At 42.5% G+C, this 27,774-nt stretch overlaps 1 pseudogene across 6 annotated transcripts in view; it reads right to left on the reverse strand.

Moving 5' to 3' along the window:
- Window positions 1-27,774, reverse strand: part of LOC309651709 (RNA-binding protein 4B pseudogene) — a 270,167-nt pseudogene that overhangs the window by 206,665 nt on the left and 35,728 nt on the right. For all 6 annotated transcript variants that reach the window (XR_014268723.1, XR_014268724.1, XR_014268725.1 and 3 more), the window contains exon 2: window positions 23,695-23,793. The product of XR_014268723.1 is annotated as an RNA-binding protein 4B pseudogene (transcript). The remainder of the gene's footprint in view (window positions 1-23,694; window positions 23,794-27,774) is intronic.

The following is a 27,774-nucleotide window of genomic DNA, read 5'->3' on the forward strand; positions in this document are numbered from 1 at the left end:
GTGGCCACTAATAAGCATGCTGGCATTGCTATCCACATTTCAAAGCATCTCTTGAGAGAAGGAAAAAGGTTGGTCAAACACAATTATCTTGTATAGCAGTTAAAGTTTTAACTACTCCAATATGTTGGTGGTAAGATTTAATCTTAGTGTAAGGATACCTTTATCACCCATTGGGATTTATCATGCACTCAAAGCAATTTAGACACAGATGCTTCTTGCCTTTAAGAATCTTTCTCAAATGGAATTCCTCTCCATGGATCCTCATTTGTATGGGTGGAATTTCTTGCTAAGAAAACAAAATGTCTTTCAAAATCCCAGGTTGTTACCAACTTGTCATATTGGAAAGAGAACACAATTTCAGCTGCATATTCCCTCTCCAGTCAAAAGTTAATGAGATAATGAGCTCAGTTTAATTTCTTGGTAAGGACACCATTTTCAAATCACAAAGGCCCCTGACAATTCTGGCATTTCTCACTGCCTTCCTTTTTGTTGCCTTCCTTTTTGGTGCCCTTCATTTGCAAAGGAAAAACAGAAGATGCAAGTTCCAAATTTAGCATAATCTTTCCCAGTTTGAATTTCATCTTAGCCTATATTTTATTCATGTATCTGGTCCCACGGTCCACCTTTTCATTTATATATATATATAGAGAGAGAGAGAGAGAAACAGAGAGACAGAGAACCAGCAATGAACAAGATATTGATTGTGCTAGGAACTAAAAATACAGAGCTGGATAAGAGCCTGTTCTTAGGGCATTTAGCCTAGTGTAGAAAACTGATCGAACCCCCATAAGCAATCTGTCTGGGGGATGGGGTGTAGGCATGGAGGGTGAATTTAATCCTGCTTGGAGGAATCAGAAAAAGTCTTCTTAGAGAAGATATATTTGAGCTGAGCCTTCAAGGATTAATAAAAATATCCAACATAAATGAAGGAAGATACAGATGCTCTCTAAACTCTTTAAATGTATCGGGGACTTAGGATGTATGGCTGGAAAGCCAAAGTGGATGGATCTGTTGTGACCCGATGAGGAACTTGAATCCTAGGTAAAGACTTTGTACTTTATTCTACGGTCTAAAACTGTTACCAGGGATTTTTCAGCAAGGGAGCCACAGTGTCAAATGTGTATTTGAGAAAGAGGAGTGATTCAAGTAGAGTAACGAAAAGTGAAGACGGAGAAACTTGGCAAAAGGGAAATTTCAAAGACAGAATAGGAGACGGGAGAACCGAAACTAGGATGTTGGGGATGGAAAAGAGAGAAAGGGGTGTGTATTGGACACCTTCCCTCTTCCTAGGGTCACAAGCAAATGGCCCATGAGCGCCTCCATTCTCCAACTCCTTACCCTTTAAACTCTATACACAGTTGCCCAAACGTCATGCATACTTTGGCTGAGAGCTAAAAACAAGGATCCCTGCATTCATTTGAATCTCTTTTTATTTTTGAAAATGAAGACTGTCAGGTAATAATATCTCATCAGCTCAATCCCCAAAACACCAGCTGGTGGCCTCTTCGGGGCGACCTGGAACAAGCAAGAGGGAGCGTGGATGACCGTATTTGCCGCTGATTAAGTCTAACTCTGGGTACCATAATCTGCCCCAGCCAGCTGGCATGCTTTCATCTTCCAGCAGACACCCCACGTCCATATTCATCTGCACAGAAAGGCAGAGGCTCACACCTTTCATCAGAATAATGAGCAAAGATGCCCGCAATAACAAAATTGGATTCTTTGGGGGATGGCATCTCTTCCTAATCATTCCATCTGATCAATTCTTCATTCTGTCTGTCTAGCATGTCAGAAGGGGCTCAGTGACATGCATACCTTCCCTCCTGAGAATTTCTCCCAATTCCAGTTTTGAATTAATTTTCTGAATTGGTACTGCAAAGTCTTCAGGATAATTTAGGGCAGGGGTCTCCAGGCAATGCAGTGGAATTTAGTTACATGGCTCAGTGCTTCCACGTTACCCGTCTTGGAGGATTTCTCTGGAAACGTGAGCACAGCCTGATCAAGGAACTATTCCTGCCCTCTGACACCCCAAGATCTTAACTATTTTTTGTCACTGCTTTATTGAGCTATAATTCGCATACCATAAAATTCATCTTGCAAAAGTATACAATTCAGTAGTCTTTAGTATATTCACAAAGTCATGCAACCATCATCACTATGTAATTTTAGACCATTTTCATCACCCCAAAAAGAAAGCCCAGACCCATAAGCAGAACCTCTCCATTCCCCCCTCCCTCCAGCCCCTGGCAACCACTAAACTACTGTCAATTTCTTTGGAATTACCTATTCTGAACATTTCATATAAATGGAATTAGACAACATGTGGCCTTTTTGTGTCAGACTTCTTTCATTTAACATAACATTTTCAAAGTTCATCCATTTATCCTTTGACCCAGATACCTCATTTCTTGGAATTGGTCCTAGATATATTTGCATATGTACTAACTGGTGTGTGTACACATTTTTTTCCAGCATTGTCTATAATAACAAGTTTGAACATGCAGGGGTTCTTCCATGGGGGACTATTTAAGTTACTTATGGTCATTCATATAATAGATTCCTGTGCAGTGTAACACAGAATGAAGAAGTTGTCTATACACTGTTATGCAAAGGCTTCCAAAATGCATTGCTGAATGAAAAAAGCAAGATTCAGAAGACTGTATATAGTATGCTTCCTTTTGTGTAAAAGGTAGGGTGTTGGGGAAATAAAAATATATGTTCCTATTTGCAGAGGATGGAAACAGGCAATGGAGGCATGAGGAGAATCAGGGTTGTTCAGTGTGTACTTTTTATGTAGTTTTGATGTATGCTCCATCTACATGTATTACTGGTAAAAGGTTTTTTTGGGCTTCCCTGGTGGCGCAGTGGTTAAGAATCCGCCTGCCAATGTAGGTGACACGGGTTTGATCCCTGGTCCGGGAAGATCCCACATGCGGCGGAGCAACTAAGCCCGTGCGCCACAACTACTGAGCCTGGGCTCTAGAGCCCGGGAGCAACAACTACTGAAGCCCGCGCGCCTGGAGGCCATGCTCCTCAACGAGAGAAGCCACCACAATGAGAAGCCCGCGCACCACAACGAAGAGTAGCCCCCGCTCACCGCAACTAGAGAAAAGCCCACGCACAGCAACGAAGACCCAACGCAGCCAAAAATAAATAAATAAAAGTTTTTTTTAATGATTTTTAAAAAAATAGGTAACTGTGAGTGAGGATCATAAGCCTTCTCCAGGTAAGAAAAAGCCTAAATCTCCCTTCCCTTTAAAAGCACCCTGTCATGTACAGAAAAGTGAACCCTCTTACACTCTTGGTGGGAATGTAAATTGGTACAACCACTATGGAGAACAGTCTGGAGGCTCCTTTAAAAACTAAAAATAGAATTACCATATGATCTAGCAATCCCACTCTTGGGCATATATCCAGAGAAAACCATAATTCGAAAAGATACACTGCACCCCAAAGAACATTGCACCCCAGTGTTCATTGCAGCACTATTTACAATAGCTAAGACATGGAAGCAACCCAAATGTCCATCAACAGAGGAATGGATAAAGAAGATGTGGTACATATATACAATGGAATATTGCTCAGCCATAAAAAGGAACAAAACTGGGTCATTTGTAGAGACGTGGATGGACCTAGAGACTGTCATACAGAGTGAAGTAAGTTAGAAAGAGAAAAACAAATATCGTATATTAACGCATATATGTAGAATCTAGAAAAATGGTACAGATGAACTGGTTTGCAAGGCAGAAATAGAGACACAGATGTAGAGAACAAACGTATGGACACCAAGGGGGAAAGCGGGGGTGAGGGGGTGGGATGAATTGGGAGATTGGGATTGACATATATACACTAATATGTATAAAATAGATAACTAATAAGAACCTGCTGTATTAAAAAATTTAAAAAATTAAAAAAAATTTTTAAAAGAATGAAATAATGCCATTTGCAGCAACATGGATGGACCTAGAGATGATCACATCAAGTGAAGTCAGACAGAGAAAGACAAATATCATATGATATCACTCATATGTGGAATCTAATTTAAGAAAATGATACAAATGAATTTATTTACAAAACAGAAACAGACTTACAGATATCAAAAACAAACTTATGGTTACCAAAGGGGAAATGTCGGGGGGAGGGATAAATCAGGAGCTTGGGATGAACACTCGCAAACTACTATATATAGGATAGATGACCGACGGGGACCTACTGTGTAGCACAGGGAGCTCTACCCATCATTCTGTGATAACCTATGTGAGAAAAGAATCTGAAAAAGAATGAATATATGTATACGTATAACTGATTTACTTTGCTGTACACCTGAAACTAACACAACATTGTAAATCAACTATAATCCAATAAAATTTTTAATAAAATAAATTAAATTAATAAATAAATAAAAGCACCCTCTCTTCATAAGATTCTCTTTTTGCCTATATAAACATGTGTTTATAACTGCTCACACATGGAGCGAAAGACTGGAAGGAAAGCATAGACTTTCTGTTAAATCTACTGAAGGAACAAAAAGCCCTAAAGCCATCCAGGAGCTCCTAGGCACTTGAAAAAGCTGGACAGAATGTTTATCAGCCATTCCCAGGGATTGATGGGTTTATTATTCTGCTGCTTCTCCACAATTGTCCTAGACTGATGTGGCCCAAGGAAATGCCTGTTAATACCTGCTAAATATAATACAGGGGCCAGAGAAGAGAGAGATTTGAGTCACTGTGGGTGGTGTGAAAAAGTAATCTGATGTCAGAGACCACGACTTATTAGCTGTGTAACCTGCTTTCACTTTTGTAAAATGGAGGAAATGGCAATGCCTGCCCTGTCCATCCCACAGGATCCTTGTCAGGATCAAAGTAACAACGTATGTGACAGCATCTTGTAAACTCTAAAAGGTTACACTAATGATAGGCACAGTGGTTATTTTTCAAAACTACCTCTAATAACTAGACCTTCCAAGGGTCACAATTTCTCAGGAAACCAAATATCATATCGTTTCCTTTGCCCTTTTCCTCGCTCTCATCAGGCAAGTGTAGATTTGGCAAAAGAAAGAAAAGCATAGTATTGGCTGTGTGACATTTGTCATTACTTTTTAAAGCCTTGCATCCAAGGCTAAAATCTTAGCAGCCATGGTCATGGGTTGAATTGTGTCCCACAAAAAGAGATGTTGAAGTCCTAACCCCCCCAGGACCCCAGAATGTGACTTATTTGGATTCAGGGCCTTTGCAGATACAATTAGTTAAGAGGAGGTAATGCTGGGATAGTGTGGGTCCTTATTTCAGTCAGACTGGGGTCTTCATAAGAAGATGGCATGAAGATAGAAAGGTGCCATGTGAAGATGGAGGCAGAGATTGGAGCTCTGCACCTCTGCAAGCCAAGGGACATCAAGGATGGATGGTACCACCATAAGCTAGAAAGAGGCAAGGAAGGATTCAGAGGGAACACGGCCCTGCCGATACCTTGATTTTGGATTTCTAGCCTCCAGAACTGTAAGACAATACATTTCTGTTGTTTTAAGCCACATTGGTTGCTGTCCTTTGTTATGGCAGCCCTAGCAAACTAATCCAGCCATTCTCTCATTTCTTTCTTGATGCTTCCTTTGACCTGGGCAGTTGGCTTTAAGTGGAGAAAGGTGCCTGGACTCTCTATGTGGCTCCGGCCATCTCAGCAGAAGTCCCTCTACCTGAGGACCTCAGAGTTACTCCAAGGGGTCTTCAACCAACTGCAGACCAACTGAAGAAAATTATAACTATTATTGTAGGGGATTGAATGGTCAGTGAAATGAATTTACATGAAAATATGACCTCATACCACTGATTGAGACTTTCACTAGACAATGATGAAACTGAGGCAGATGGAATATAAAAAGCTTTTCCTGGCTATCACTGTACATTTGAGATATGTAGCTTTTAGGAAAGATCAGGAAATGTTTTCCCTGCAGAGAGCTCTCCCTTTCCTAGCCGTTTTGTTCTATTCAGGTCTTTAATAGGTTGGATGATACCCACCCATATTGGGGAAAGTCATCCACTTTACTGATTCAAACTCTAATCTCATCTGAAACACCCTCACAGACACACCCAGAAATAACGTTTGATATGGGCTCCCTACATCCCCGTCAAGTTGATGTATAAAATTAATCATCACAGTTACCATCTCTATACAAATCATTATCTGTCTCAATTATTGTGTTCAGAAGAAAAGAAAAAAAATTGAACAGGTTACAAATGTCTCCTCCCTATTCCATGCTTTTGAGGGTGTGTGTGTGTGTGTGCGTGTGTGTGTGAGTTTAATAAATGTAATGATATAGGTAAAATCTTTAGACCTATGTAAAATGAAAGTATTGTATTACTTGATGGTAATGTTATTTCAGATCATCCTGATTCTGACATTTTCTGAATTGGTTTTAAAAGGCTACACTTATTTAAAACAATAAATGAAAATGCAATTAAGATATTTCCCAATAACACTGAGTTTTAAAACATCAGACTACAAACAATATTATAGTATAATCATATCTCTGTTTTTAAAGATAAATAAGTATTTTTCTGTGAATACAGAAGGAGATTATAAGAATACAAAATAACCTAATTACTACGATTTTTAGCAATTCTTATCTCTGGGTGGTCGAATTGTGGGAAAGATTCATTGTTTGCTTTTTGTTTATCTCTATTTCCTAAATTATATATAAAGGACATGTTTTACTTTAAAGAAAATAAAAGGTTTTTTTTAAATAGAAGAATGTCTCACCTTCTCAAACAATCATGCCGGGGTTTTAAAATCTGTACCTGTGTTTGTTGTCAACCTTCAGATTTTGCCAAATGCAGCAACCCACAAACATTTTTAAAGAGTCTAGTCTCATAAAACAAGGTGTCCCCAGGAAGTTAGTTGAGTAAATATTCCCCAAAATACGTGGAATAAACCAAGAAAGAAGATGTCTTTTGGTCCAGGCAACCATGAATCCCACCCAGGAGAGAAATGAAAGGCCACAGAAAAACTAGATGGATCTGGACAGGGCTTGGCTCCTGGAGAAAGAACTCAGATGTTGGGTGGGAGAAGGAATGTCATTGAGATATGTGTTACCATCTTTGGAATTTGAAAGTTCTTAAACACAGAACTTAAACTCAATAAGTGCCAAAATTATGGTTACAGAATAGAATGTAAATGTTATAAACATTGACACAGTAAAAATAGTAGTTGGGAGTCTGGGAGGAAAGAGGAGATGCAGAAAGCTGTTCAAAGTGCTAATTTCTTCATCTTCATAGCAAGGAGCCACTCAATACTGTCAAAAATGGAAGCATTGAGTTATAAAACACACAAGAGGGTTTCCATTTCCTAATTTTTTTCCTAGTCTTTGCTCATAACCTTAACAAGATCTTTTCAAAACCTAAAAACTCTTGAGGTGAAAAAACATTTATGTAAGTTCAGCAACGCCTAAAAATTCACTTGTTTCTTTTTCTTCTGTTGACGTCATATAAAACTAAAGTTAAAACGTTGTGCAAAAAGCAACATATTGGTCTATCCTATCTTATGGGATTATTCCTTTCTCTCTGTGTCTATATGTACAGTGCCTATGAATAGAAGGATGAACACTTAATGTGATGGAAAAAGTCTGAGAGGTGGAATTTGGGTGCAAGAATTTTTGTTCTTTTTTCTACTCTTCTCTAATTTTGCAAAAAAAAATTTATCAAAAGTAAGAAGTGTATATATTCCTGTAAGTTTTATTAAGAAAGCAGTCACCTCAGAGTTGGAGGACTGTTCTTTATTTATTCATCTGCAAAGGAGTCTGGCTTCCTCAGAATAAGAAACAGAATCATTTTGCAGCTCTAATCTTGCCCTTCCCCACCCCCCGCCAGCGCCCTTTATTAGAGGTGAGGTAAGAAACATGGTCTGAATCCAAGTTTCAGTGAAATCTAGGACCACAGAAGTAATTTTCCTAACTGTCCTTGTTTAGTTGAAAAGAATGAAATAATTAACTTGGCATAATTTGTATGAAAATCTAGCCAGAGTTCTATCAGAGGAAAAAATAAAGAGGAAAAAAAAAAGGATGAAATCATTGACTAACAAAGCCATTTTAGCACTCTGTGTCCACCATACCCACAGAATCCTCATCTCCGTCCATCACACACTCAGGCACAGGCACACACACTACCACCTCTCTCGTGTCTCTCTCTCTCTCTCTTTTTTTTTTTTCTTTTGGTTGGGCCCTCGGCAGTGAGAGCGCAGAGTCCTAACCATTGGACTGCCAGGGAATTCCCTCTTGTGTCTCTTAAAATTGCTTATTTATCAATACCTTCTCAAAAAATTGTGTGCCAGATTCCATCATAGACCCCAGAAAAATCCATTTAACTTTCAGACAACCACTGCTCCCTCATCGGCAGTTGTTATTGGGTCAACCTTAAGAATAAGGACTGGACATGGAAATATTAGAATAAGATGATCCACCCAGCCAGGTAACCATGGTTACTCTGCTCACCAGAATCTCCAACAGGGAGACACGGGTAGGAATTTGGTAACCAATGACAAGGAGTATCCACATGTACCAATTGTAATTCGGCAACAGAAGGCTGGCACTCAGTTCCCAAAGGTATATCCTGAATATGCAGAGAATGAGATAACTAGCGGAAAATTATCAGGAAGAAACCGGCAGTTCTATGCCTATCTTATAACTTACAAAGTTCAAAGTAGTATGGTTTATATTAGATCTGTTTTCAAGACTCCAAAGATAAAATAGCTCAGAGTCTAAGAAGTGGGGCTGATTATATTAAATTCACATCAGCCAGAAGCACTCCTTCTTCCCTTATTGGTTCGATATTTATTTATACATGGCCTCATTCTGAAAAAGAATTTGCCACTGACTGGGAAAATGTACACAGGACCAGCCAGTCTCTGTCACACGATGTTCTTGAGTAAACCGTCTCCCAGCTTCTCGTTCTTCATGCTCATCTTCATGGTCACGGCCAACCCCACAGCAGACAGGGAGCTACACAGACCCAGGAGTCTCCTGGGGCTTTGCTCCAATCTCCTCTTTAGACCCTTGGATCTATGAGAATCAAGGGACCCCCTCCAATCCCAGGATTCGGTGTTTGTCCCTGATCTCTACAGGATTAGGATCCTGACTTTTCTTTTTCCTTCCAGTTTTCAGCATCTTATGATCCTTCAGCCAGAAAGCTCCACCCAACTCTGATTCCATAGAAGCCAGCACCTAACACAGCCTTTTGGCTTCTGTCCCTTTTGAGCCAACTGTTGAGGCCAAAACTGAATATACTGGCATCAAAGAGAGATACTTCTAGGCTCAATTGGACCCACCTCCAAAATTCAGTCTCTCTCTCTATCTTGGACTTTGGCCCTGGGCTCAGATTCCTTATCTGCAAAATGGAGATTATTGTATCTGCTCTGTCTACACCCAAGTTCTCCGTATTGATCAAATCTAATGAAATGATACATGTGAATGTACTTTAAAACCTTAAAAGATAAAACATATGTAGATGAATATAATAATCCCAAACCTTGGATTTCATTTTGGTTAACTTTAAATGTGTTACACTGTATAGTAGAAAAGAAATTTTTCTGTTGGAAATTAAAAAAAAACTGAATTTGAATCATTATTCTGTCACTAATTTGCTGTGATTTGGGGGTAAGTTCCTTGACTTCTCTGAACCTCAATTTCATCATCTGTGGTCTTAATCAGTGCTCTTTTTTTTTCTTTCTTTCTTTTTTTTTTTTTTGGAAGTAACAGAAGCCCTCTTTGACTTGAGGAAAAGGAGATGGGAAATAAGAGAACACCAGGCTTTTTTAATGCAGAACCCAAGAACAGGAAGTTCAATCAGGCCTCACGGGCAAAGAGCACCAGGAAACACAAAGTCCTCAGGAATCCAGACAGTCTGTCCCTTCACCTCCTTTTGACCCCATGAGCTATCACATCTGTGTCTCTTTACAGACTGGCTTTCTCAGCATCTCCGTGCATATGGCATAAAATGAAGGCCACCACTCCAACCAACTGGTATCCAGTGTATCTGTCCCTGGGGCAGAACAGTTGATTGGCCCAACTTGATCCAGGATCCATGCCTGGTCCATTCACCTAAGGTCAAGAGAATGGTGTCAAAAGAAAACATGGCCACTGGGACCTGCCAGGATGAGTGAGAAGCATTTCTCAGAGATGAAGAGCACAGGCTCCACGGACATCAGAAATGTGTGCTGAGTGCCATGCTGCGCCATGAAATCCCCCCTTCAGAAGTCAATGACTCATTTCCTCAATGTCTGTGGGTGCTGCCCGCAGCTGTCTTCCCTCTCTGGGAATTGTCCTTGAAGAAAGAGAGCCACCTTGCTTTGCCCCAAATTGCATCCCTTCCCAGAGACAACACACATGCAGTGACTGCTGGCTGACGTTCTAAAGGCCTGGGCCCCTGATCCCAGCTCTAGAACGTCCCATGGGCTTGCTGGGGGCTTTGTGGTGACTACACTGCAGCCCAGCTTCTCCCTCCACCCAATGCCTGCATCCTCCCTTCCCCACCCTCCTGCCCCCACTCAGGTGTTAAACCCTAATAAATTTCCCTAGTCAATTTCCCACATGACAATCTCCATCTCAGAGGCTGCTTCTTGGAGAATCCAACCTGCCACATGTGTGCTCTATGATTGTAACGCAGAGATGCCATTTTTGGGGTGGTAACGTCTGTCATGTGACTAACAGAGAAGACACTCAGTATTAGTTTCTCTTACTTCTCTCAGCTTTCCCAAAGGGCAATTTCACAGCAAACCTGCTACTAAACTCTCCAGGATCAGGGCCCTTTTCTATTTGACTTTGATTTGAGACCAGATATGATGACGAAGCCCAGAATCAGCTTCCTTCTATTAGATGGCGAAAGCCAAGTACAGCATCAGCAGCGGGACCAAAAATAAGAACTAGGAGGTTTTGCCTGTCAACAGCCTCGGGCCCTGTTCCTCCTCTGGGACCATCTACACAATCCCACCAGGGCTTGGAACACAGAGATCATCTCACACACAGTTTTTGGAAGGTTAATTAGCAGCAGTACAATCAGTGCCCGTTCTGTGCCAGACTCACATCTTAGGTGGACAGATGAGGTTTGCTTTTATAAAAATATAATCAGAAACACAAGACACTGCAATGATATAGATAAGTGTCCAAGATTGGAATAGACCATGAATAGAGGCATTTAGAAAAGGACAGTATCATGTCTTAGGAGAAAAGGGAAAGTTTGATGGGAAGATGCCATCCAGGACTTGAAGAATAGAACGGATTAATGGATTTAGAGCTTTTGATAGTCAGGGAGTATGACGAGGCATCCCTGAAGCAGGCAGTGATGCCTGCAAAACAAAACAATATCCAGGGTGCCTGGTGGTTCAGCTCCATGTGTCTTGAAGCTCTTCGAAAACAGTATTGGATTGAGGGTCTCAAAGCTGTTCAGGCTGCAGCCCAGGCCAAAGAATATTTAAGGAATTTTGTATGGTGTGAGGTGCTTACAAGTGATATTTAAATAATCTGATGGTGACAAGGAGAGATGTACAAGGTCCCTAGACCACACATGGTTCTTCTTTATGAGGACTGTGCAGCCTGGCCCCAGAATTTGAGTTCTGCAATCTTAAAACTCTATTAGCAGCATCATTTTCCTCAAGCATCTTAGAAATGAAAGAAATAGAGAAAGTGTAGTTGTCCTCTAGACCCTAGAGAACTCACTGGAAGATCAAAACCGGAGACATCTTGTCCTGAAGACTAGATACATGTTTGGAGCAGTGCAGTGGGGTAGGCGCAGAGCTAAGTGCTTTATAGACAAGACAGAACAAGAGTAATATTTGCAACGACCTGATGAAGTACTTGCAGAATCACTCCCGTTTGCAGGTGGGGAAATCAGGACACAGGAATGTTAAGGAACTTTCCCATGATCAAAGTATTGAAGCTCAAACCTGCACTGTCCACCACCAGGGCCCGGGCTTACAACCTCTTTTTCTACAGTAACCCTGTTCCCACTTCTAGGTGGGAGTGGTGTGGTCTAAGGCCTGAAATAAGACCAATATTATGCGCTGCCTTGATACCTGGTGAAATTCTTGAATAGCCTAACTGCAAGTTCCACTCGCCATTATGCTCCCACAGGTAAAGCCCCACAGCCAAAGGACCCTCCCTATCATGGGAAGCAGGCACAGAATGATTTAAGCCAATCACTTCCTTCCAGGGGCACCCCAATCTCTTGATACTACAAAGTCAGCCTCCTACAGCCCCTGGTTGTTCACTCTGCTCCCAAGGACAACTGCTGTGTAGGCTGGCATGGCCCAGTGTTCCCCTCCCCAGGGCTGTGAGTATATGTGATTAATCAACTGCTGTCCATCTCATCTGCCCAGTGTCCGGTGTCATGTGTTTAGCCATCCCCCAGATTCTAGGGTAAGAATCCCTCCCTCACCTGTAGGGTCAATAGAAAGTGCTTAAAGCAAGCCAAGCCAGAAACGAGAGGCAATACCAACTGGGCATTGGCCAGTGAAATACTGTAATGAAATCTGGGACAAGAACAAAGGTGAGAACAGAGAAGACCAAATAATGACCATGCATGATTTATAAGTGTGCGTGTGTGTGTGTGTGTGTGTGTGTGTGTGTGTGTGTGTGTGTAAGCAGGCACATTACCTCCATCAACTTTGTGAAGCTGGGATAAAGGAAAACATTCAAATGAAGCAGCAATGAGTAATTGATGATTATAACTGTGATTATAAGGCATAATTACAATTAGCTGCACAAGAGTGCTAATCGTGGAAATAATTACACGTCAGCGTTCCTCCTAAAGAAGAGAGAATGTAATTAAGTGGCCCAGAGGAGGCGAAGAAAACACATCCCTGGATGATAGACGTATGGGGTGACGGGCTGATGTTTGAAGGGGTAAAGCTTTCTCAGTGCTTGAAATGAATCAACCCATTTCTTCCACCAAAATAGAGGAAAGTATGAACAAAGTATGGCTTGAGATTTCTTTTTTTCAAACAAAGCAAACCCAAACTTAAGGTATGAGGCAGAAAAATACAGTGATTAAATGACAGACAGACTTGAATTCAACTTTTTTTTATTTTACTCATTACCAGCTCTGTGAGATTAAACAAGTTCTGTAACCTCTCTCCAAGCCTCAGTTTCCTCCGTAGTAAAATAACCATCATACAGGCCTCTCCAAGTTGTTGTAAGGAAATAACGCTTGTGAAACTGGTATGTCAGTGCCTTACACATATTTAGCTCCCAATAAATGTCTGAGATTGTTACATAAGAGAGAAAGGAGAAAAGAAGAAGAAAAGACAGGTGTGGGTAAGTCCAACCCTGTCTTACTGAGCTTTTCCACTTTGGTGTCTATCTGAATTCAAAGAAATCCTAACATTTCTTTCCTATACCTCTGGAGTTTCTTGTCTTTTTCCTGAAAAGTTTCTACTTTTTATTTCCCTGATTTGAAGGTGTGAGATCGGGTATGGGTTTATAACCTGTGTTTCTTGGGGACGTGGTAACAAGTGGCTGAGAGAGGCCAGGTCAGATAGAGCTGGTAGGTTTTTGCCTCCTCAGATGCTGGCTGTCAAGCTGCTCCCGTCTCATTCATCTACTCACCCATTCATTCATTTATTTTCTTTATTTTTTGCAATAAAGGCAATGATATCCGTTGCATGCCAACTATACGTACAACAGTGGGTAAGATAAACATATATATGTGTTTATTGTATGTTAATATGAGAATCTTCCTGTGTATGTTTCAGCTGAGCCTTGAAGCTAAGAGATGCCACATTCTTAAGTGAATACATTGTAGAAACTTGAAAGGAAGTGGGATAGATCTCTGGCATCAATGTCTCCAATCTTTCACCCCTTCTTGTATCCATCCACTCTGCCTTTCTGTGCTCTGCCACGCTGACTCTGGACTTCTAGACCTGGCTATGTGACTAGGTTTGGTGATTGGGGTATTAGCAAATATGACACAAGCATGACACAAGCAGAGGCTTAAAAAGCTAATTGAACTTGCCCACACTCTTGCTCCTCTGTCATTGCCATGGGAACGTGTCCAAGCAAGCCTTCCGGAGGATGAAAGACACATAGGGCAATCGCCCCAACCAAGCCCCAGCCCAGCTCCGGAAATGGCCAGTTGACCCCCAGATATATGAGCAAGTTCAGATTAACAGAACCCTAGTCGACCACACGAAGGACGCAGGCAATAAAGACGCACATTGTTGTACACCATGGAGGTTCTGAGGTTGTGACACAGAATTCTTGCGACGATAAATAGCTGATAAGTTTTATAATACTCAGCTAGATAACTCCTAAGTCCATCACCCACACCAAGGGAGTAAAAGTGGAAGAAGAGAGATTTATTAGGATAATTTCTCTGAAAAAAGTTGTACTGTGTGCCCCACCCCCAAGCCAAGGAAGCCGGATTTCAGCAGGACCACTCAGAGAACTGCAGTTTGGGGGATTCAGGCAAGGGATGTACTGGCTGGCTGTTGACAGGTAAGCTGAAGGAGACGGACTCCAACGATAGCCACCTGCAAGCCCAGAATTTGTTAGCGCAAAGGATGTATGAGAGTTTTCCTTGTACTAGAGTTGGGTTGCTCAACCTTGGTACTATTGACATTTGGGGATGGATCATTCTTTGTTGTGTGGGGCTGTCCTATGCCTTGTACGTTGCTTAGTAGCATTCCTGGTCACTATCTACTAGGTGCCGATAGTTGTGACAACCAGAAGTGTTTCCAGATATTGCCAAATGTGCCCTGGAAGACAAAATCACCCCCATTCAGACACTGTACTCGAGAGATGCTAGCTGAAGGTATTGCCAAATTCCCAAGGGCTGTAGAAGAAGTTAAGTGACCGGCCAGAATACAGGTATCTCCAGCTGCAGTCAGGAGACAGCTGGTGAGAGACGTCCAGCAGCTGGGAGGTGAAGCATGTCCAAAGAACCAACCAGAGTACCAGAAGCCAGAAAGATTCTAGTTTAAATATCTGTCAAGCTTAGAGAGCTTGAAGCCAGCTCCCTACGGTGTCTATTAAATAATATTCTGCTCCCCTGGTCACCTCCATCTGGCCTCTCATCTCTAACCTGGAAGGGTCAGAAATAACAGGGAGTCAGACGGAAAATGTAGGAAATGTAGGAAAGCAGGAATGTAGGAGAAGGAAATGTAGGAGAAGCTGATCACAGCCCTCTTCATCTGCTATAGGCTTCTCTCTTAGACTTGGCTAGGGCTGGAGGAAGGGGAGAAGTCTTAACTGTGAGTTAGAATTGACTTACAGGTTACTATCAGGCAGTAGGCATTCTACTTTCTGAACCTAGGCTGTTAGTTACTGAAAAGAATTGTTGGATTTTATACTACCTCCGAGTGACCAGAAAAGTCAGCAGATACCTGAGCTGTTACCTAGCGGCAAGAAAACCAGCTGCTGTGAAGAGGTTTAAAGGGGCAGTGGTGGCAGGAAGCTGCTCTGTGGTTAATTTCCGTTCCTCTCCATTGTTCAAAGGACCAGACACACATGCCACTTGGTAGAATCCCTTGTGCCCCCAAGATCACGATCCATTCCATCTCTGCCAGCCCCATTCGTACTGGCATACGCCCAGCATTCTCCACTCCCTTGCCAAACAACCCTCCACACACTGAACGCATACGCAACAGCACCGAACAACACAACCACCCACAAACGCCAAGCACCACGAAGCTGAACGCTGACTGTTTGGGACATTTGCTTGAGTCAGGCCAGGCCCCTCAGAACACTAGATAGTGATGCTGGGTATAACTTGACAGTAGTCCTAAAGACTGTCCTTCTTGGGTGGCCGGCTCTCAGTCTGTGCCGGGAGCAGTGACTTCATTTGAAATCCTCCCCAGCACACGCCTCCCACCCCACCCCGTCTCCTTGAATAGCAGCCCTGTGGCGAGGTCACAGAGCCACAAGTCATCAGTCAGCGAGGCAGGTCCTCTGCCGCCTTGGGCTCCCAGGGGGCGAGCACCATGAATCACAGAAGTGTCCTCCCCTAGGAGCCAGGGTGACGAGGTCCTGTAATTTATCTCACATGAAATGAGCTGGATTATTTGACTAGGCTGGAGGAAAGCAGTCCATTAATTCTCAGAGATAGCTCTTGGCTCTTGAGGATTTTATTCTGAGCCCACACCACTGACACCCCGCCTCTGTCTCCTTCCCTGAAGCCTCGTGGCATGCCGAGGGCTTGACTCGCACTCCCCTGATGGCTTGATGCTAAAACAAGACCCAAGACCACCCTTCATGCAGGGAGAATAAAAAGGTCACTTAGACTTTTAGTGCTTTATCATTAACCCCCTTGTTCTTGCCCTCTCACTACTCCCAGCCAACTCCCACCTTCCAGTAAAAGATCATTTCATTTGACACCAAAAGCACAATCCATAAAAGGAAAAACTGATAAAATTGAACTTCATGAAAATAAAAAATTTTACTCTGAAAAAAAAAACTACCTGTGAAGAAAATGACAAGACAAGCCACAGAGTGGGAGAAAATACACACTACACTACATATTCAACAATGGACTCAGATATAAAGTATATAAAAGACTCTCAAAACTCAGCAATAAAAAACAAATGATCCAATTACATAATAAGCATCACACATGAATAGACATTTCACTGAAAAGGATATACAGATGACAAACAAGCACACGAAAGCATAATCAACATTATTAGCCATTAGGGAAATGCAAATTAAAACCATAATAATATATCATTATGCACGTATTAGAACTGTTAAAATGAAAAATAGTTATAACACCTAATGCTGGTGAAGATGCAGAGAAATGGGGTCACTCATACACTGTAACATGGTTCAGCTACTCTGGAAAGCAGTTTGGCAGATTCTTAGAAACTAAGCATGTCCTTACTGTATGACCCAACATGGTACTCCTGTGCATTCATCCCAGAGAAATGAAAAAGAAAAAATTATTTGGCCATACCACACAGCATTTTGGATCTTAGTTCCCCAACCAGGGATCAAACCCATGCCCCCTTCATTGGAAGCGTGGAGTCTTAACCACTGGACCACCAGGGAAGCTCCAGAAATGAAAATTTATGTCAAAAAAAAAAAACCTGTACTTGAATGTACATAGAAGCTTTATTTATAATAGTCAAACAAACTGGAAACAACTAAAATGTCCTTCAACGGGTGAATTGTTAAACAAACAGTGGTACATCCTCACCATGGAATACTACACAGCCATAAAAAGGAATGAACCACTGACACATGTAACAACTTAGATGGATCTCAAGGGCATTCTGCTGAGTTAAAAAAATCAGCCTCGGAGAATTCCCTGGTGGTCCAGTGGTTAGGACTCAGTGCTTTCACTGCAGAGGGCCCTGGTTCAATCCCTGGTCGGGAACTAAGATCCCGCAAGCCCCGCAGTGTGGCCAAAAAAAAAAAAAAAGGGAAAAAGAAAATCAGTCTCAGAAGGCTAAATACTGCATGACTGCATTTAACGTGAGTCTTGAAATAACAATATTATACAGAGAGATAACAGAGACATGGTTGAGAGGGGCCAAGGGGGTGGTTATGAAGCAGTTGCACAAGGGAGCCTGGTGGTGATGAAACAATTCATATCTTGATTGCAGTCATGGTTACACAAATGTACGCATGTGATAAAATTGCAAAGAACTATACATATATGCACACAAATGAGTATATGTCAAACTACTGAAATCTGAATAAGTTTTGTGGGTGGACGTTTGTACCAATGTCAGTTTCCTGGTTTTGATATTATACTCTAGCTATGCAAGATGTTACCATTCGGGAAAAATAGGTCTTCCCTGTATATATATTTTTTCTTTTCTTGTAACTTTCTATGAGTCTCTAGTGATTTACAAAAAAAAAAAAACGTTTCTAAAAAAATATTAGTTGTTGGCACTTTCCTGGTGGTGCAGTGGTTAAGAATCCACCTGCCAATGCAGGGGACACGAGTTCAAGCCCTGGTCTGGGAAGATCCCACATGCCACGAAGCAACTAAGCCCGTGCACCACAACTACTGAGCCTGCGCTCTAGAGCCCGCGAGCCACAACTACTGAGCCTGCGTGCCACAACTACTGAGCTTGCGCTCTAGAGCCCGTGTTCCACAACAAGAGAAGCTACCGTAATGAGAAGCCCGTCCACCGCAACAGAGAGTAGCCCCTGTTCACCACAACTAGAGAAAGCCCGCGTGCAGCAACGAAGACCCAAGGCAGCCAAAAATAAATAAATAAATAAATAAATAAAATGTTAACCGTTATTTTTCTAAAGATGATTTCCTTTCTAATCACACTAAAGACAGTTTCAAAGATAATTCCATTTGGATTTGTTTATTATTTTCAAATTATAATTTGGATTCAGTTACAGAACTTCCTTCCCGAGAAATTAATCTTATTCTTTCTCTGTCTTGGAGCATCCTGGTCTCTTGGAGTAAATTATATGGAAAGGGGTCCTGTAAACAGGAGGTAAGCATTATTATTATTATTAGTTGCTTCTTCTGTATGCAGTGTCTGAAGGATGAGCAGCTTCATCCTGAAGAAAACAGAACCCTGTAAGAAAGATTCTCTGTGCTGAGTCACAGAGAAGGAAACTAGAGTTAATATAAATGTAAATTCTGCTTTTTTTTCCCAAAGAAGAAATAAGTGCTTCTCCGCATTACGACAGGCCCAGCATCAGAAAAGAAGCAAGAATGTTGTATACAAGGGGCTATTAAGATGGGGCTAGCCCTAGAGTTTATCTTCACAGGTCCAAATCCCAACCCTACCATGTTCCAGCTCCGTGATAGTGGCCATGTGACTTTACATCTCTGTGACTCTGTCTCATCCTCTTTGAAATAGGAAGAAAAATACCCCCTACCCCATATGTTTGTCATAAGAATTGATGACATACCCTTACAAAGACATAGCCAGGGCTTGGCACATAATACGTGCTCTGTAAAGGCAGGGACCTAAGCCTCCTACAGCAGAAAAACTAAAAACGTTAAGTTGAAGAAGTTGACCACACCTAACTATGAATCCCCTCTTACTGTGGACCCTGCCCAAATCTCCCACTGTGACCTCCCTGGACCCCAAGAGTCACCATGTTCCAGACCTTTCCCTCCCTTTCCCTTTTCAAAACCTTACTCTTCATAGGACCCATTTCCTCCTGATGTAAATGGATGGTAACTGGAGAAGCAGAACCTTGAGCAGGTGTGGGCGGTACCCTGTGATGTAGGTCCAGAAGCACAAAGAGGGAAACAGAAAAGATGGTTTCCATTCAGGCTCTGCCTGGTGCAGCCACAGGACTCAGGGCAGGTCACTCTACCTCCCAGGCTAGTGTCCTCACGGGATATGAGAAATGAGAGGGCAGACCAGGTCAGAGGTCTACAGGCTTCTTCTGTAATGGGCCAGAAGGCAAACATTTTAGGCTCTGGGGGGCTATGGGGTCTCTGTGTAACTTCTCATCTCCGCTGCTATTAGGAGAGCAGTCACAGACAGTACAATGAGTGTGCCTGGGTTCTAATAAATTTTTACTTGCAAAAACAAGTTTGGCCTGCCAGCTATAGTTTGTTGACCCTGGTCTAGATCAGTGGTCCCAAATTACTTCCCTACTGGGAAACCCTCTTATTAGCCATCACCTAATAGATGCCATACTTAGAAATATTGTATCTATCAAATCCACTGCATTTTCTGGATAGAATTAGTTCTCCAACTGAATTATAAATATACTATATGATATCTATTATATATTTGCACAGTAATAAGCTCTGATTTATATGTATATATATAAACATATATATAATGCCAACCAGAGTTTTCTAGTTGCAGGCAAGAACCAGTGTTAACACACTAGGTTAATATATTTCTAACCAAAATAATAAAACCTGACATTCAAGTTAACCTATTTGACCTAAACACGTATAAATATAAGTATAGAAAACCACTCACAAATCTCCTAATAAAAACTTCAAAACAGCCTAGAGGTCTGGGGGTCCCACTGAGTCAGACCTTTCATGTCACCTTCTTTCATGTTGGAGCATTGGTTTGTGACTGACAGTATGGCTTTGGATTGGTCTCATCTCATTTCTGGGTCTCTTCTTCTGCCTCCTGAAGAGGATGCAGTTGGATGGTCTCTAGGGCCTTGCTGTCCCTGTCATTTTGTGATTCTAAGACCCTAATCCTTCAAATGCGTTTTTTAGTTTGGGAGTCAGCTCCCCCAGGTAACAGCATATTATAAATACCATCAAAACACAGATCTCCTTCCTAAGGATGCTTCAGGATGATTCCTGAAGCCTATTAGGTATCAACCCTCAGGCTTCAGCCCCTGAGAGGGAACAGGGATGTTTCAGTTAAAGCTGGTTTATATGAATTCTTCCAATTATACCACAAAGCCTGGTCCTGCCCCATCAGGCTTCAAATTCAAAGCATTTTCTGAGCATTCCCCTGAGTGAGCCCAAATCTCTGATCACTAGGAAAGTACACTGATTTTTTTTTTATGAGGCTGCAGACTCCCTTCTGCCTGAAGGGAGTTCATGGAAACACGTTAACTCAAACACAATAAACAAAAATGCAGTCCTGTGTCTCCTGTTCTGGCATCTCATTCCTACCATCCTGAGATCCCAACATACAACTGTGTTCCACGATCAGAGAAGGATGGGTAGAAAGCCCAAAGGTCAAAAGAGAGGCCCAGTAGGAACAGCCAACACACTTCCCTGGCAGGGGATAAAGCCTGGTGCGCTGGCAGGCAGGCAGCGTAACCCTGTGCATGAGATGCAGTGGAAAATACCACAGGGCTCCATTCTAAATATGACTGACACACACACATTTTGGAAAAATTAAGGTTGTGAGTCAAACCCCACCTCCCCACATGTACTCCACCCCTAGTCTTCTTATCTACCAACGCTGACACTTTGCAAATTCTCTTTCATAGTTGTTCCTCCTGATTTTTATGCTTCTAACAGAGGTCGGGAAACTTTTTCTGTAAGGGCCAGAGAATAAATACGTTAGGCTTTGTGGGATGTATGGTGTCTGTCACAACTACTCAGCTCTGCCGTTGTGGCCTGAAAGCAGCCGCAGACAACAGGAAACGAATGGGTGTGGCGGAGGTCCAATCAAGCTTTATTTGCAAAAACAGGTGGCTTGCTGGATTTAGCCCACCGGCTATAGTTTGTGGACACCTGCTCTATAATAATACTTAGTGGGTTTTTTCCCCAGCAAAAGCCTATGCAGGAGGTACCTTTATTATCCCCACTTGACAGGTAAGGAATCCAAGGCACCAAAACAGGAAATACTTGCCAGGTCCCACGGGTAGTGAGTGTCTGTGCTGGGCGCACACCAAGGAATCTACCAGCTAGACCCATAACTACAGTCTCACGACCGTCTCCCTGGGCGACGCCTTGCAGCTGCCTGTTCATCCACGCTGAGGGCTCCCGACCTCTTCGAGGGACCTGCAGCCACAGGATGGTATGGCCATTCTTCTGCCTCTGTGCAGAACTGTCCCTAACCTCCCCCCTGCCAGACAAGAAAGAGCTATCTATCATGCCCTCTAGGTCATCTCTACAGGTGGTCCATCGGCAAGAAGAATAAATTGATGGTTTTTACCGCTGCAGTAGGAACTTCGTGGCTAACACCCTCCCCTTCAGTGACCCAGGTTAGAAAATAACCCAGAAGCCAAGAAATCATCACCTGGCCTGGCTTGTGGGCATGGTGCCTGTTCATCCCAAAGTCCTCTCTCTTCCATCTCCAGAATCTATTTAGTTCATTTGACCGTAATCATTTTTCTCCATCATTGACGTGACCACTTACGTAAAAATCTTTTATACTGATCTATCTTGAGAGGATCAGTAACTTGTTCATTCTTACAGGTACCATTCTGTATAATACTCTTCTCTGTGGCCAGTTTTACCTAGTGCCATGGCTTCCTCTGGAAATCAGTAACTGTCAGCCGCCAATGGAGGCTGTTGGAAATTTTCCCTCCCAGGTTATCATTTGAAGATGGCTGGCTCAGGGCTGGCTCACAGGGGTTCCTTTTAACTACTGGGGCCACCTTTGTGAAGCTTTTAAGGGCACTGACTATCTCCCGGCCTCACTCTGATGCATTTCCCCAAGGCCTCAGGTTTCTCTTCTCCGGGCTCCATACATACATACATCAATACTATGATTTTTTTAATTAGCTCTGTGAAACCTAGACTTAAAATCAAAACCCAAAAAGAAACTAGGGCTCATGGAGTAAAGTAACTTGGATGTCTACCTGGATGTATGGACTGAATCCTGATTTCCAGCATGACCGCAGTCCGGCAGCCAAGAAGACCGTTTGCCACCAGTACCTGCCTATGTTTCACAGGTCCTACCAAGCTGCTGTTTGGAAGTTGGCCTTCCCATTCCCAGTTCGCTGATTTCCTCTTGAGTTAAGGGGAACAAGAAGGGGGCTGCCTGACCAAACTCGGACTGAGTCTAGAGAATCAGACCTTTGGGGATAAATGTGCCAGTGATGGCAGCTCCAGCAATCCCATTAGGGATTTCCAAGGCCCTCTCGGGATTCAGAACCAACATCTCCTGGGGTTCTGAGTGCCTACGCCAGGGCTAAATATATCTGTACAACTCAAGTTCAGCCCAAGACCACAGAGAGCCTTGGCAGCTACCCGCTCTTCAAGGAAGAATCGCTGTAAGCTCTGATTCTGCTCACCACCTCAGACAGAGTCCTCCCCTTAGGAAAACTCCACAGAAGTCATCGTTGACAAAGACTCAGGAAATCCCTCCTGCCCACACCCCGGAAGCTGCAAAATAATGCAAAAATGTCAAAAAGACATCAATAGAGATCTTTCAAGGGCAATCTTAATACCACAGATACCACCCAGTTTCTGAACAGCTATCTAATGTGAGAGAGACGGCTGTATTGTTAGACTCAGATAGATATAGATAGATAGATTGGTAGGTAGGTAGATAGATAGATAGATAGATAGATAGATAGATGATAGATAGATAGATAGATGATAGATAATAGACAGATACGTACTACATACATACATAGATGATAGATAGACCCATACAACAGGTATATACAATTTTTGTGAATTATCTGAAGGCAATGTACAAATGTTTTCAGCTCTAACAAAGATGAAAAAACATGACATGAACTCCTAGTTTCTGTGGGGACTGAGAAAAAGCTAAACAGTCCCTTCTCTGGTTCTTAATGAACAATTATAATAAATTCAATAGAACCTGCATCAATTAAGCCCCTTCCATGTACCTGGCTCCATGCTAAGAAATGAATGAGCATAGTGCCTGCCTTAAAAATCTAGCAGAGGGCTTCCCTGGTGACACAGTGGTTGTTAAGAACCCACCTGCCAATTCAGGGGACACCGGTTCGAGCCCTGGTCTGGGATGATCCCACATGCCGCAGAGCAACTAAGCCCGTGCACCACAACTACTGAGCCTGTGCTCTAGAGCCCACAAGCCACAACTACTGAGCCTGTGTGCCACAACTACTGAAACCCGCACAACTAGAGCCCGTGCTCCACAACAAGAGAAGCCACCGCAACAAGAAGCCCGCGCACCTCAACGAAGAGTAGCCCTGGCTCGCTGCAACTAGAGAAAGCCTGCGCGCAGCAACAAAGACCCAATGCAACCAAAAACAAATAATAAATTAATTAATTTTTTAAAATAATCTAGCAGAGAAGACTCACCCCATCTAGCAGAGAAGACTCACCAAAGAATAACCATAATATAAAGCAGGCTATAGGGACTTACCTGGCGGTCCAGTGGTTAAGACTCTGCACTCCCACCGCAGGGGGCCCGGGTTCGATCCCTGGTCGGTGAACTAAGATCCCACATGCCGCATGGCGTGGCCTGAAAAAAAAAAAAAGCAGGCTATAATAAAGATACAAAAGTGCAGCAAAAAATAATAGGGCTGTTTGCTTTGTTTTTTCAAGGACCATGAATTTTAAAAATTTACAGAGGCATCCAGTGAGGGCAAGGGCTAATTGGCAATCTTCAGAGCTTAGAAACAACAAATGAAATGAAAACAGGATTTCTCATTCCCCAAAATAAAACATACTGAATTATGACCACAGACACCTTCTCAGCACTCCTAGAAACGATCTAAACATCTCTTCTTCATTTATGACCTGAAAAACTCTGTAATAGGTCAAAGTCTAGAGAAGACACTAAAATAAAATCTCATCATCTTTTCACTCATCATTCTTTTATCTCTGTACCTCAGCCTCCCAAGTCGTTAAAGCCTTCATTTCTAGATTTCTGCAACAAGAAAGGCTTTTGCCTATTGACCAACCTGAAATGAGTCAGGATAATAGCCTTCCACAAACACTTGAAGGTGTTTACTTTTCACATCTGTTCACTCCACAAACATGTATTAAGCACTTGCCATGTGCCTTACATTGTGTCAGACTCTGAGAGCAAGAGAAAAACAAGACATGGTCCACAGCCTCGATGAGGCCAGAGCCTAGTGATGGGAGGAAAGGAGGAGGAAACAAATGAGTACAAAGAAGGACATCTGAAAGTGATAGATGCTGTAATGGTTTATGCCCAGGGGATTATATGAGCATCCAAATACTATTTCTTGTGCACAAGGCTAAAGAAAGAAGGCAGAAAATCAACAAATATTTTAGAAAAAGTCAAGTAGTCTAGTACTTGAGGTTTGGTTTCCTAAGTAACCTCTTACTTCTAGTCTCCTTCCTAATTCATCTTTCATCCTGCCACTAGCTAATACTCCTAAAGTTTAATTCTAATTGTGTTAATCCCCTGCTGAAAGATTTGCAATGCTTCTCCTCTTGATTATTAAGCGGAGTCCAGACTCCTTAGCATGGCACCAAGCACTCCAAAACCCAACCTCCACCTCCGTTCCAGGCTTGCTTATTTATTCAATACATATCTAGTAAGTGTCAGGCACTGTTCCGGACACGAGAGATACTGGGGAAACAAGACCGTCAAGATTTCTAGTTTCATGAAGTGTAAGATAAGCTACGAGGGTATGTCGGGAATTCTCTGGCCGTCCAATGGTTAGGACTCCGTGGAACTTCCACTACAGGGGGCACGGGTTCAATCCCTGGTCGGGGAACTAAGATCCCACAAGCCACATGGCGTGGCCAAAAAACAAAAAAATAAATAAATAGATAAGCTACAAGGATATGTTGTACAACACGAGGAATACAGCAAATGTTTTAAAATAACTATATATGAAGAATAACCTTTAAAAATTGTGAGTCACTGTATTGTACCCCTATAACTTATATAATATCATATATCAACTATATTTCAATCTTTTTAATGTCAAAGAGAAATTTTAAAAAAAAGATTCCTAGTTTCATAGTACAATAGTAGAAGGGAGATAAATTAAGCAAGCAAGCAAAAATTTCAAATGGTGATAAATGCTGTGAAGAAAAAGGAAGCTGAGTGACAGAGGATGGCAGGGGAGTTTTGCGAGAGCATCAGAGCAACTGACATTTAAGCTGAGATGTGAATAACAAAGGGCAAGCCATGTGACCCTCTAGGGGGTAAGGGTGTCAAATAAAGGACCCAGCCAAGACAAAGACCTGGCGGAACCATGAAGAAGACCACAGAGGGCAGGTTATCTGATACATGGGGAAGAGCAGCGTAAGATGAGGGTGGGGAGGGGACATGCGTGGACCACTGAGGCCTTGCAGGCAAGGGGAGAAATCTGGATTTTTACTCCATGTCTGATGAGAAGCCATTAGTAGATTTTAAGCAAGGAAGCAAACTAATGTGATATTCAATTTAAGTGGGTCAGTTACAAGGGGTGGCAGTGGGGCAAGGGATGAAGCTGCAAGCCCAGTTGGAAGCTGAGGTCAAGTTCAAGTGAGAGATGATTGTGGCTTGGACCAGAGTGGAAGCAAGAGAGACAGACAGAGATGAACTGAGTCTTGGTATGTCGGGGATGTAGATCACCAAAATGTACTCTTGGATCACACGTGAGAGAGGCAGAAGAAAAAGAAGCGTGAAAGACGACGTCAGAGATGACTTTGAAGTGCTTGGCTTGAGCAAGCAGGCTGACAGTGGTGCCATTTACAGAGTTGCTGTCGTGTCCTCTTACGTGTCCCTCAAGCCCCCAAACACTAGAGTCAAACTAGATCACATGTCACCTCTTGAGCACACCCTACTCTTTTCTAGTATCTTTCATTGTCCATTTCCTTCATTTCTGCATTTTCAAACCCTAGACATAGTTCAAGATTCAAAGCCAATGTTCTATTTCCTGCACTTGCCTGCTGAAATTCTCTCTTCTATTCACAATGCTTTTTGTACTTCAATTACCACATGTATCCCATTCCACCATTAATAATTCATATTATTAATATTAGTGTATTAATAGTACACAGTATATTAATATTATTGCGTCCAGATATGCCACCTCCATCCATAAACCATAAGCCCCATCTGAGACCAGCTTTTCTTTATCTTTCTATCCTCCATGAATCTTTGCATATCCACAAACATTTGTTGAAGGTAGAGACGGTACAGATAATATTGCCTTCTAATCCTTGTTTACTTCTTCAGTCCTAGACTGCCTTATGATAATTCTTAAGGAGATTTGGGGGATTATTCTACTGTCCAGATGAGAGAGTCAAGTTTGAATAACTTGCCTAGGTGACACCAAGGTGCCAGAATTAGAATTCATATCCTCAGAGTCTTACAATATTATAGGGAGCCACGTGGATTACATCTATTTCCTCTTCAGATCCCTATGAGACTACACAGTACCTTAATTCGTCAAGCCTAAAATGCCAATTCTAAGACCCAATATTATTTTATGGAACACTAAAAAAGAAAAAATGAGGTCAGTTAAACTTTGACACCTGCCCAGACACCATCTGTTACAAGGGCATCCTGATTTCAGAGATGGTAAAATGTGAGAAAAAAAAAGTGCATCTTAAAACTCTCCATTTTATAAGTGAGGAAACCAAAGCTTAGAGGGAGTAAGCACTGGCCCAACATCAGACACCAGGCAGGTGGCAGAGTTAGGAAGCAAACTCGGGTCTCTCGGCTCCAAGAAATGTAGTCTTTGCATATTAGCAGTGCATCCTGGTCTGTGTCTCTTTGGTTTTTCTAAGGAGGCACAATCACAACAGGTGAACATAAAGAAATAAAGATCAAATGCAGAGCCCAGGCTGAACCTGTGTTCTACACAGTGTAATGCACTCAACCCAAAGCCCACAACTTCCTGGCCTTTATTGAAATTAGGAGGGGAAATGTCTGGCTGAGCGCCTTCTCTGTGGGGGGCACTGCCCAGAATTGTCAGGGATAATGGTAATTTATGTTTTCTTCCACACCTGCTCTCTTCCCTGCTTTAGTCAACTGCAAACACAACTTCTCCCCAGGGCAAGAGGAGAGAGGGGCCAAAATGAGGGAAAGGAAACAGCTCTTGCTCACCGCAGCTCAGGTAAATTGCCTTTGCCCTCTTTTGCATAGAGCAATAAAGTGTTATAGAAAATGCAGCACGGGTTTTTAATTTTCTCCTTGTCACTGGGTGCTGTAATCACATAATTAACCAAATGCTAGAGATAGTCATTTATAGCAAATGGGCCAAACAACCGCAGAGGTGAGCTACCCAGGGACCCAAAAGGTTACGATCAGCCTCTCAAAAAGCCACGTGTGGACAGAGCTGCACCATTCCTGGGCTGTTTGGAATCTGACACCCAAAGAATGCAGCATTAGAGTAAAGCAAGGGCATGGAGTTTGTCCTTCAAGACAAATGAATTGCTATCAGCTCAGTGGTTTGGAAGGCCCTGAGGTGATGCGGAGGGGACAGGAACCCGGGGCCAGAGGCCACAGCTCTATCCGTGCTCCTGCACTGCC

The sequence above is a fragment of the Balaenoptera physalus genome (genome assembly GCF_965194825.1).
Source record: "Balaenoptera physalus genome assembly, chromosome: 21".
NCBI classification, from domain to species: Eukaryota; Metazoa; Chordata; class Mammalia; order Artiodactyla; family Balaenopteridae; genus Balaenoptera; species Balaenoptera physalus.